We start from the raw sequence: 10180 nt of genomic DNA, 5'->3' as shown, positions 1-10180 counted from the left end.
AACTTCATACTAATGCATCTGAGAGGCAGTGGGGGTTAGCCTAGGTACTTGGGTTCCTGACACCCACGTCAGAGATGGAGTTCCTGACTCTTGGCTTTGGCCTGGCCTAGCCCTGGCTGTTGCAGGCATTTGGGGAGTAAACCAGCAGGTGGCAGTTCTCCTGTTTCCTCTCTCCTGTCACTCTGCCTTTCAAATAAACAAAGAAATCCTTAACAAAAAAAGCAGTCAGAAGCCAGCGCTGTGGCGGAGTGGATAAAAGCCTCCGCCTATAGTGCCGGCATCCTATATGGGCACTTGTTTTAGTCCCAGCTGCTCCACTTCCAGTCCAGCCTGAGACAGCAGTGCAAGATGGCCCAAGTCCTTGGGCCCCTGCACCTGCGTGGGAGACCCAGAAGAAGCTGAGAAGCTCCTGGCTCCTGGCTTAGGATCAGCACAACTCTGGCTGTTGCAGCCATCTGGGCAGTGAACCAGAGACCTCTCTCTCTCTCTCTCTCTCTCTCTCTCTCTCTGCCTCTGCTTTCTGTAACTCTGACTTTGAAATAAATAAATAAAACCTTTAAAAACAATTGTACAAGGGTATGTCAAAAACTTCATGGGAAAATTGAATTAAAAACAAGTTTACTGTTGTGGCAAAAAATTTCTGACATCCATGCATAGGTTTTTTTTTTTCTTTAAACTTTCTGAATATGCCTCATATTAAAGGTTATATTCTCCCCTCAAAAAAAAAAACTTTTCAGAAGTCCCATGAATGTGACCCCCTGAAGAAATAGGGCTCCTGGGGCTGTCGCTGTGGCTCACTTGGTTAATCCTCTGCCTTGAGGCGCCAGCATCCCATATGGGTGCTTGGTTCTAGTCCCGGTTGCTCTTCTTTCAGTCCAGCTCTCTACTGTGGCCCGGGAAGGCAGTGGAGGATGGCCCAGTGTCGCTCCCCCATTCGCGGAGGAACGACACAGGACCCTGCGCTGTTCTTTCGTCTGCTCGGCCCTTCCCGGGTTTCCCACACGCCGAGTACGCTGCTCTCCTCCAATCAGGAGCAGGATCAGCTCCTGCAGGTTATTGGTCGAACTGGAGGCAGCTGTGTAGAAGTTGTTTACTCCTCTCCCAGTGCCATATTGTGGGAGAGCAGATGCATAGAATAAGTCTTAATTCCAGTAACTTAGTCTAGTCCGAGTTGCTCCCCACAGTTCCCCCTTTCTTTTTATTTTTTGGCGTTGATACACGCCTGTCTTCAGTGCCCCGCGGCACACACTCTGCTCTGCTTGCTGGAGTTGCCCACAGGTGCTTACAAGCCCTACCAATCAGGCAAACCGAATCCGGGTCCTCTCTTCGCCATGTTGTGCGGAGGTTTTTAGGCGCTGATGCGTGCCTGTATTCGGTGCCCTGCTCAAGCTGCCTGCAAGTGCTTATCGCCTTACTAATCAGGCAGACCGAATCCAAGCTTTCTCATTGCCGTCTTGTGGGGAGACTTATTGGTGTTGGTAACGTGCCTGTCTTCGGTGACCTGCAGCGGATATTCTGCTAGCCGCCCGCAGGTGCTTATCGTCTTACTAATCAGGCAGACCAAATCCAAGCCCTCTCATTGCCGTGTTGTGGGGAGGCCTTATTTTTCTCTATTTCTCTATCTCCGGGCATTCCTGTTTCTCTTATTTTACTTCTATCTGCCAGCATTCCTATTTCTCTCATTTTACTTCTATACTTCTGTTTCTCTTATCCCCGCGGCTTCCCGGCGCCCGCCCCACGGCGGCTTCCCGGCTCTGCACGGCTTCAGCCCGCGCTTCTCTTATCTGGGCGGCTTCCCGGCTTCGCGCGCGCTCCGCAGTCTCCGTGCCCTTCGCGCCCGCACCACGGCCTCCACGCTAGCCCCGCGCTCCCTATCTACTCGTGCCCCATGCGCTCTCTCCACTTGTGCCCGGCGCACTTTCTCTGCACGCGGCGGCTTCCGCGAATCACAGCCTAGCTCACATTTCCGCCACCGGTCTTCAGTCTAAGTTCCCCGGGCTAACCTGACGAATTCCAACCTAGTTTACGTCTCCGCTTTTCGGTTTGGCTTCCCGTCTTTTTGCTCCCCGGGCTAATCTGACGGATCCCAACCTAGCTTACGTCTCCGCTTCGGCCTACCCCCGTGGCTTCATTTTCCCTAACTAATATTTTTCTTTACCCGGTACATTTCCTAGCTTTCTTACAACAATATTTCTCTCATTTCTCCTGGCTTCTCCCCACAGTCCATATCTGAGTCTGTTTCTTCTAGCTTTCACTTTTGCTTTTTTTTCTTTATTTTTTTTTAACTTTTATTTAATGAATATAAATTTCCAAAGTACGGCTTATGGATTACAATGGTCACTTTTGCTTTTAATCTTAGATTTCTCCCAGCTTCCCCCCGTAGTCCGTATCCGAGTCTATGTTTCTTCTTGCTTTCACTTTCACTTTCAACCCTAGATTTCTCCCGGCACTTTTTCCGTCCAGCTTTTCCCTAGGCTCTTTGCTAGTCTCTCTCTCCGGTATTTTCCCGCTTCTTCCCGCTTCTTCCCTCCTAGGCTTCCTATCCGAGTCACGGCACCATTATCCCTCCTAAGTCACGGGACCATTATGTCGCTCCCCCATTCGCGGAGGAACAACACAGGACCCTGCGCTGTTCTTTCGTCTGCTCGGCCCTTCCCGGGTTTGCTGCTGGTTCTTCCCGGGTTGGCTACCGATCCTTCCACCTCCGTGGAAGGGCGGTTCCCCCTGCCACTTTCCCCACTTCTGCGGGGGAGCGGCACACCGCCGGCCGGCTCTCTCGGGGGCTGCTCAGATGTTATCCGGATGTTCCCCTTAGATGTTCCTGGTGCATGTTGTCTCTCTCCTCCTTTATAGTCCTCTTCCACCAATCCCAACTCTGCTACCCACACGCCGAGTACGCTGCTCTCCTCCAATCAGGAGCAGGATCAGCTCCTGCAGGTTATTGGTCGAACTGGAGGCAGCTGTGTAGAAGTTGTTTACTCCTCTCCCAGCGCCATATTGTGGGAGAGCAAATGCATAGAATAAGTCTTAATTCCAGTAACTTAGTCTAGTCCGAGTTGCTCCCCACGGCCCAGGTCCTTGGGCCCTGCACCCGCGTGGGAGACCAGGAGGAAGTACCTGGCTGCTGGCTTCAGATCGGCCCAGCGTGCCGGCTGTCGCGGCCATTTGGGGGGTGAACCAACGGAAGGAAGACCTTTCTCTCTGTCTCTCCCTCTCACTGTCTATGATTCTACCTGTCAAATAAAAAAAAAATAGGGCTCCTACCTCTCTCTGGCTCTCCCTCTCTCTTTCTCTGTAGCTCTGCCTCTGAAATAAATAAAATGAATCTTTAGAAGGGGGGAGGGGTTTGTGTTGTTTTGGGGGGTTGTGTTGTGGTGCAGTGGGTTAGCTGCTGCCTGCAGTGCTAGCACCCTATATGGACACTGGTTGGAGTCCTGGCTGCTCCGTTTCTGATCCAGCCTTCTGCTAATGCACCTGGGAAAGCAGCAAAGGATTGCCGAAGTTCCTGGTACCTTGCACCTATATAGGAGATATGGAAGAAGCCCTGTCTCCTGGCTTCAGCCTGGCCCAGGCCTGGCCTTTGCGGTCATTTGAAGAATGAACCAGCAGATGGAAGACCTCTCTCTCTCCCTGTCTCTCTAACTCTGATTTTCAAATAAATAAAATTAACCTTAAGAAAAGAGAATAGTACCCTTGTAGGTAGAATAAACATAAAATGAGATCATAAGCCAGTATGATTGGTCTACTTATAAGAACACAGACAAAAAAAAAGAGAAAGAAGTTTTTGGGAACAAGTTAACATACAAAGTGGTTTTATATAAAACATCAATTGTCTTGTATATTTTGATAAACATCAGTACCAGCTTTCATCTGTAACATGGTTTGTGGCATTGGAAGAAAAGGATTTTGTGATTGTTGAAGTGAATTGTTATAAATGCAAAGAGATGATAAAATATTAAAAACATTTTCTAAATGTGTAGTGCATGGTTAATTCAAGCTTCTGTACACTACAGTATATTCTATTTTCATTCAGTTTGTATATTTGCTATTACTTGATATCGATATCTCTAATCTCTTTTCCTAACAGGTACAGCATTGTAGCATGCCTTTTAATAATTGTCATGTACTCTCTTGGAAAACACACACACACACACACACACACACACACACAGGAAGAAAACAGCCAAGTGAAATGGAGTCACAGATTGCAGTGATGCACCTACAGATAAGGACTTGGAGATACCAGAAACTGGAAGATACAAGGAAGGAATATACTCTAGAGGTTTCATTCAAAGGGAGCATGGCCCTGGGAACTTTGATTTGCAAGTATGGACCCCAGAACTGTGAAAGAATATATGTTTTCTCCCATCCATATCTAATACTGCCTCCCACAGCACATGGAGAGAACCATCCATCTTAAGGGCTGGAAACACTGTTGCTTTGCTTTCTCTTTTTATGTAAGGTGGCAATAAAAAAAATGTAGAAGAATCATTTGGCTGCCACCTCCACCTGTTACAGATCAAGAATAAAATGACAGTCCTAAAGAAAACTCTTTTGTTGAGAATTCTCATGCTGCAGGAATTTTCATATCATGTGCTTTCCACTTAGATGCCAATTCAGCTTTTTTACTATTTACAGGAAATGTTCTGGGAATCAACTGCATTACCAAGTAAAAAAAAATTTAGTAAGAATGATGACTTTGGACATTTTCAGAACTGTTAATTACTAGAACAGATATCTTTTAAAACTCATGAAAACTTACTGTTGTACATTTTAGCATGTATTATCTTTATTAATGAATGTTTAAGCAAGTCACATTTTTTTAACTTTATCAAGTAAACATTAATACATACTAACCATGGGAAATCCATGCAGTACAGAAGTACGAAGTGGGAATTCCTCCTGCCTGCTCTTCCTAGGCCTCTTCACTTTCCAGATCAACCACTGATGACTGTCTGCAGTGTAACCTTTCAAATTTTTCCCAGTACATTTCCTACCTATTTCCTATAGATGCAGTTTTGACCTCTGTATACAAAATGTATAATTCTATAAATGTTTGTTACCTTTTTTTTAACTTAACATGTCTTGGAGATCTTTCACTTCAATTTTATTGTTTTCCCTCATGCCTTTGAACTCAGTGTCAAATAAAATAAATGACTCATAATTTATTAAATAATTCCAGTTATGAATTTTAGTTTTCCAGTTTTTCACAATTGCAAGCATTGATAAATTTGAACATTATTGTACATATATTTCTGAGCATTTTTCTAGGATAAACACTTAGAAATAGACTCTCTGGACTAAAGGAAATATACATTTCAAATTTGCTGGCCATTACCCAATCAGATCCAAAAATCTCATAGTTGTGTGTCAATGCCTATTTTTCTATAATCTCACTAACTCTGGATACTATTAATCTTTAATTTTAGGTAATTTTAATTCCAAATCACATTCATTCTAACAATTCAACATATATTTTTAAAATCTCTATTATGTGACAGGCACTCTGTAAATGTTCAATATTCATTAGTATCTTATATGTAGTCACTATTCCACCCATCCTTGCCTCTATAACTTGTCTTTAACAAATTTGAAAGTAGATAAAATAATATTCAATTATAAAATTCATTAACCATGTTGATTAAGCATGTAATTATTCAATCACATTCAAATATACTTCTGAGTGATACAGCTTACCTGGACTTTTTTCTTATAGGAGAAAAGAAAATGTTGGCAAACTACAAAGACAAAAGATTGTTACCAGTTGGGAGAAATTGCCGTTATTCAACCTACCTGAACTTCTGTTTCCTAGTCTGAACTATAACAGAAGTGCTTTTCTTTCAAAATTGACTTAAGGGTACAATGAGATAACACATTAAAAACATTCAACAAATTCCTGATAACAATAGATAACACTAGAGTATGTACAACACACCAGGCATCGTTCAAGGATTTTATATGCATTGAATCACTTGAACCTCACCACAACTCTTAGAAGTGGTTACTCTCACTATCTTCATTAACAAAAAAACAAAAAAAAAAAAACAAAAAAAAAAAAAAGAAAAGAGGCACAGAAGAATAATTTAATTTTCCAAAAGTCTTCCAGAAGCCCTGAAGGCAACACTGAACCCCAGTGGGCCTGGCTTCACAATTAATTCTCCTAACAACCATACCCTACCATCTGCTATAAAGACATACAAGTAAAAATATTCTTTCCTTTACTCTTGTTGCTTATAATAGAACCTATCCAAATATACAATTCTACCTGCAGAGTTTTAAATACGCTGATGGAAGATGATCCATTAAATTCTTAAGCTTTACATTACCATAAAAGCAATCTGGTAACATGATGAATGTATCATGAGTGTATTATCTATCCACGGACAGGCTCTTGCTTCCTGGAACAGCTCCCAGATTCTATGCAGTAGAGAGTGGGTCCCACAACATGTTCCATGCACCAGCAGATTCAGCAATACCTGAGAACTTACCAGACATTTAAGTTCTTGAGCCCACTCAAACCTGATACCAGAAACTCAGGAAGTGAGGCTCAGACATTTGTGTCTTGACAGCTTTCAGATTATTACTTTTTTAAAGACTTATTTATTCATTTGAAGGGCAGAGTTAGAGGCAGACAAAGAAGCAGAGAAGCTTTCCATCCTCTGGTTCACTCCCCAAGATGACCGCAATGGCCAGGGCTGAGCCAGGCCGAAGCCAGGAGTCAGGAGCTTCTTCAGGTCTCCCACATGGATGGCAGGGGCCTAAGTTCTTAGGCCATCATCCGCTGCTTTTCCCAGGCCATTAGCAGGAAGCTGGATTGGAAGTGTAATAGACAGGACATGAACCTTAACCCATAGAGGATGCCAGTGTGGTTGGAGGCAGCTTTACCCACTCTACAATGCTCGCCGCTTCCAGATGACTCTGAACATGTTAAAGTTTAGGAACCACTTTGTAGAAAATCCAATGAGATTAGGTTGACTTTTATAATAAACAAATGACGTGGCCAAGGGAGTGGAACAATATGAAACACAAGGGAGGCCCTGATGGAATACTTGCCTTGGAGGGTGAAGGAAGAACTTTGTTTCAAGTTGCCACAGTATGTAAAAGGGAATACAAAAATAGATGGCAAAAGAGAACCTTGAAACATTTTGCTTTAAGTTATGGTCTGGACCCATTTTCATGTCCGTAAAAAAATACTTAAAATTTCTCTTCTAGTTTTCTCAACATTAAACTTGTGTTTATATGAATGCACTTATGATATCTTGCCTAGACCACATGGGAGTCCCTAGTTTTATTAAAGTTACATTGAGTTATAATACAACAAATTTAAGTCAAATAGCATTGAGTGCACCAGTGCACTTAAAACAAATTAAGAAAATTCTAAAACCCCCAAGTGTTGATGCTGAAGGACCTTATAAATAAGAGTTCATTAGTTGGATTAAATCATCAGATCTGAATACACACTTTATGGGCTATAGCATTTGCAAAGACAAGGCAGCTCAAGTAACATGAACCTCTTTGAGTGTTGACAACAGCATTAAACCCCTAAGTGTATTACTCTCCCTCACAGCTACCAGTATTTTGCTAATTTTGTTTTTCTGCTTCCCCTCAAAATTTTGCAAGCCCAACATATCATGTAATTTCCCCTGTGAATGCTACGGTAGGCACTTCTAACTGTACACATTTCTAACTAATTAGCACTTTTAAAAAACATTACCACCATATATTATCAGACTCAACCCAAATTAACAATAATTCCTTAATACCATATTCGTATAGTTTATATATGAAGATTCAATTGTTCACATACAAATATCTCTGGTCATCTCAAAGAGGTCATTTTATAGTTGATATATGAATTTCATTTTAAACAGGTCACTCTGGCTACTGAGTGGAGAACAGAATAGCAGGGCCAAGAGAAAAGCCAGAAGACCAGTAAGGAGTCTATTGCAGTATCCAGCTGAGAAGTGGTTTGGTTTAGATCCCTGTGGTAGCATTGGAAACAGTGAGAAATTACATGATTCTGAATACCTTCCTAGGACAGAGACAGCAACATGTGCTAATGGATTAGACCTAGGATGTGAGAGAAATAAATCAGTCAAAGATGTCTCAAAGATTCTTTCCTGGGCTGCTGTAAGGATGGAGTTGTCTTCAACTGAGATGAAACAGACTCAGCCATAAGCAAGTTTAAAAATTTTATTTTGGGGGCCAGTGTTGTGGCACAGCGGGTTAACTCCCTGGCCTGAAGCGCCTGCATCCCATATGGGCACCGGTTCAAGTCCCAGCTGCTCCACTTCCGATCCAGCTCTCTGCTATGGCCTGGGAAAGCAGTAGAAGATGGACCAAGTCCTTGGGCCCCTGCACCCGCGTGGGAGACCCGGAAGAAGCTCCTGGCTCCTGACTTCGGATAGTCTCAGCTCCGGCCGAGGCGGCCATGTGGGGAGTGAACCAGTGGATGGAAGACCTCTCTCTGTGTCTCCACTCTCTCTGTAACTCTGTCTTTCAAATCAATAAAATAAATCTTTAAAGAAAATAAAAATTTTATTTTGTTCATTATGAGTATGAGACGCTTACTAGTGGGAAAGAGAAGACAATAAGCAGCTAAATATATGAGTCTGAAGTTCAGAGAGATACCTGACTGAGCTGGAGATATAAATTTTGTGGCTATTGTCATATATATGCTATTTAAAACCACAGGACTGGGTAAAATCACTTAGAGAAGAAATGTAGATAGAGATTGAGAAGTGAAGAGGTTCTCGTGGGAGACCCGGAGGAGGCTCCTGGCTCCTGGCTCCTGGCTCCTGGCTTCGGATTGGCAAAGCTCCGGCCATTGTGGCCAACTGGGCAGTGAACCAGCAGATGGAAGACCTCTCTCTCTTTCTCTCTGCCTCTTCTCTCTCTGTGCATAACTCTGACTTTAAAATAAATAAATAAATCTTAAAGAAAAGAAAAGAAAAGAAAAAAGAGGTTTGAGGGCAGAAACCTGAGATAGTCCAATGTTCAGAGTTTGGAGATGTTAGAAAGAACCAGGAAATGAAATTGATAAGGTACAGTGTGATACTCTGAATCCAAATATTCTAAAGAGGAGGGACAATTAGCTGCACTGAATCTTGCTATGTCAAATAAAATAATGACTGAGGCCAGCTCTCTGCTGTGGCCCAGGAAGGCAGTGGAGGATGGCCCAAGTCCTTGGGCCCTGCACCGCATTGGAGACCAGGAGGAAGCACCTGGCTCCTGGCTTTGGATTGGCGCAGCACTCCGGCCGTAGCAGCCATCTGGGGGGTGAACCAACGGAAAGAAGACCTTTCTCTTGTCTCTCTCTCTCACTGTCTAACTCTGCCTGTAAAAAAAAAAAAAAAAAAAGATAAGGACTGAGGATTGTCCATTATATTTAGCACTGTGAAGGTAACTGATGATGACCTTGACAAAAGCAAGTACAAACTAGTGGGGCAAAATCCAGATCAAATAAGTGCAAGAGAGTACTGGTATCAGAGACAACTATATTAAGGAGGAGTTTTTAATCAAAGGAAAAGAGATAAATGGAAAAATGTTGGAAGGGGACATGGAACCAAAAGAAAAAATGTTTAAGCAATTAATTTTGAAAAATCACAACATGTATGTATATCAATGACATGGTCCAATAGAAGGGCAACAACCAGGAGCTGGCATTATGGTGCAGCAGGTTAAGTCACCTGTGATGCCAGCATCTCACATATGAGCGCTGATTCAAGTCCTGGCTGATCTGCTTCTAATCCAGCTCCCTGCTAATTCTCCAGGGAAACCTGCAGAAGACAGCCCAAGTTCATGGGCTTCTGCCTCCCCCTTGGGAAACTCAGATGAAGTTCCAATCTTCTGGCTTTGGCCTGGCCAGCCTTGGCTGTTGTGGCCATTTGGAAGAGGATGGAAGAGCTCGCTCTCTCTCACTCTCGCTCTCTCTCTCCCTCTGTCTCTCTCTCTCTATCACTCTGCCTTTAAAATAAATAAATAAATAAATCTTATTTTTTTTTAAAAAAAAGGAAAGGAAACAACTACTGATGAGAAGGGGAACTGTTCCAAGAATAGAGGAAACAGAATCTAGACCATGAACAGAGAGTCTGGCCCTAGATGGGAGTACACAGTATTTACTCAGTTAGCATAGTCATGGGGTCTGTGAGAAGTAGATGCCAGGATGGAACTAGATGTG

The sequence above is a fragment of the Oryctolagus cuniculus genome, chromosome 1 (assembly GCF_051225735.1).
Source record: "Oryctolagus cuniculus isolate XC-2025 breed Fujian yellow rabbit chromosome 1, ASM5122573v1, whole genome shotgun sequence".
Lineage (NCBI taxonomy): Eukaryota > Metazoa > Chordata > Mammalia > Lagomorpha > Leporidae > Oryctolagus > Oryctolagus cuniculus.
This window is presented reverse-complemented; position numbering follows the sequence as displayed.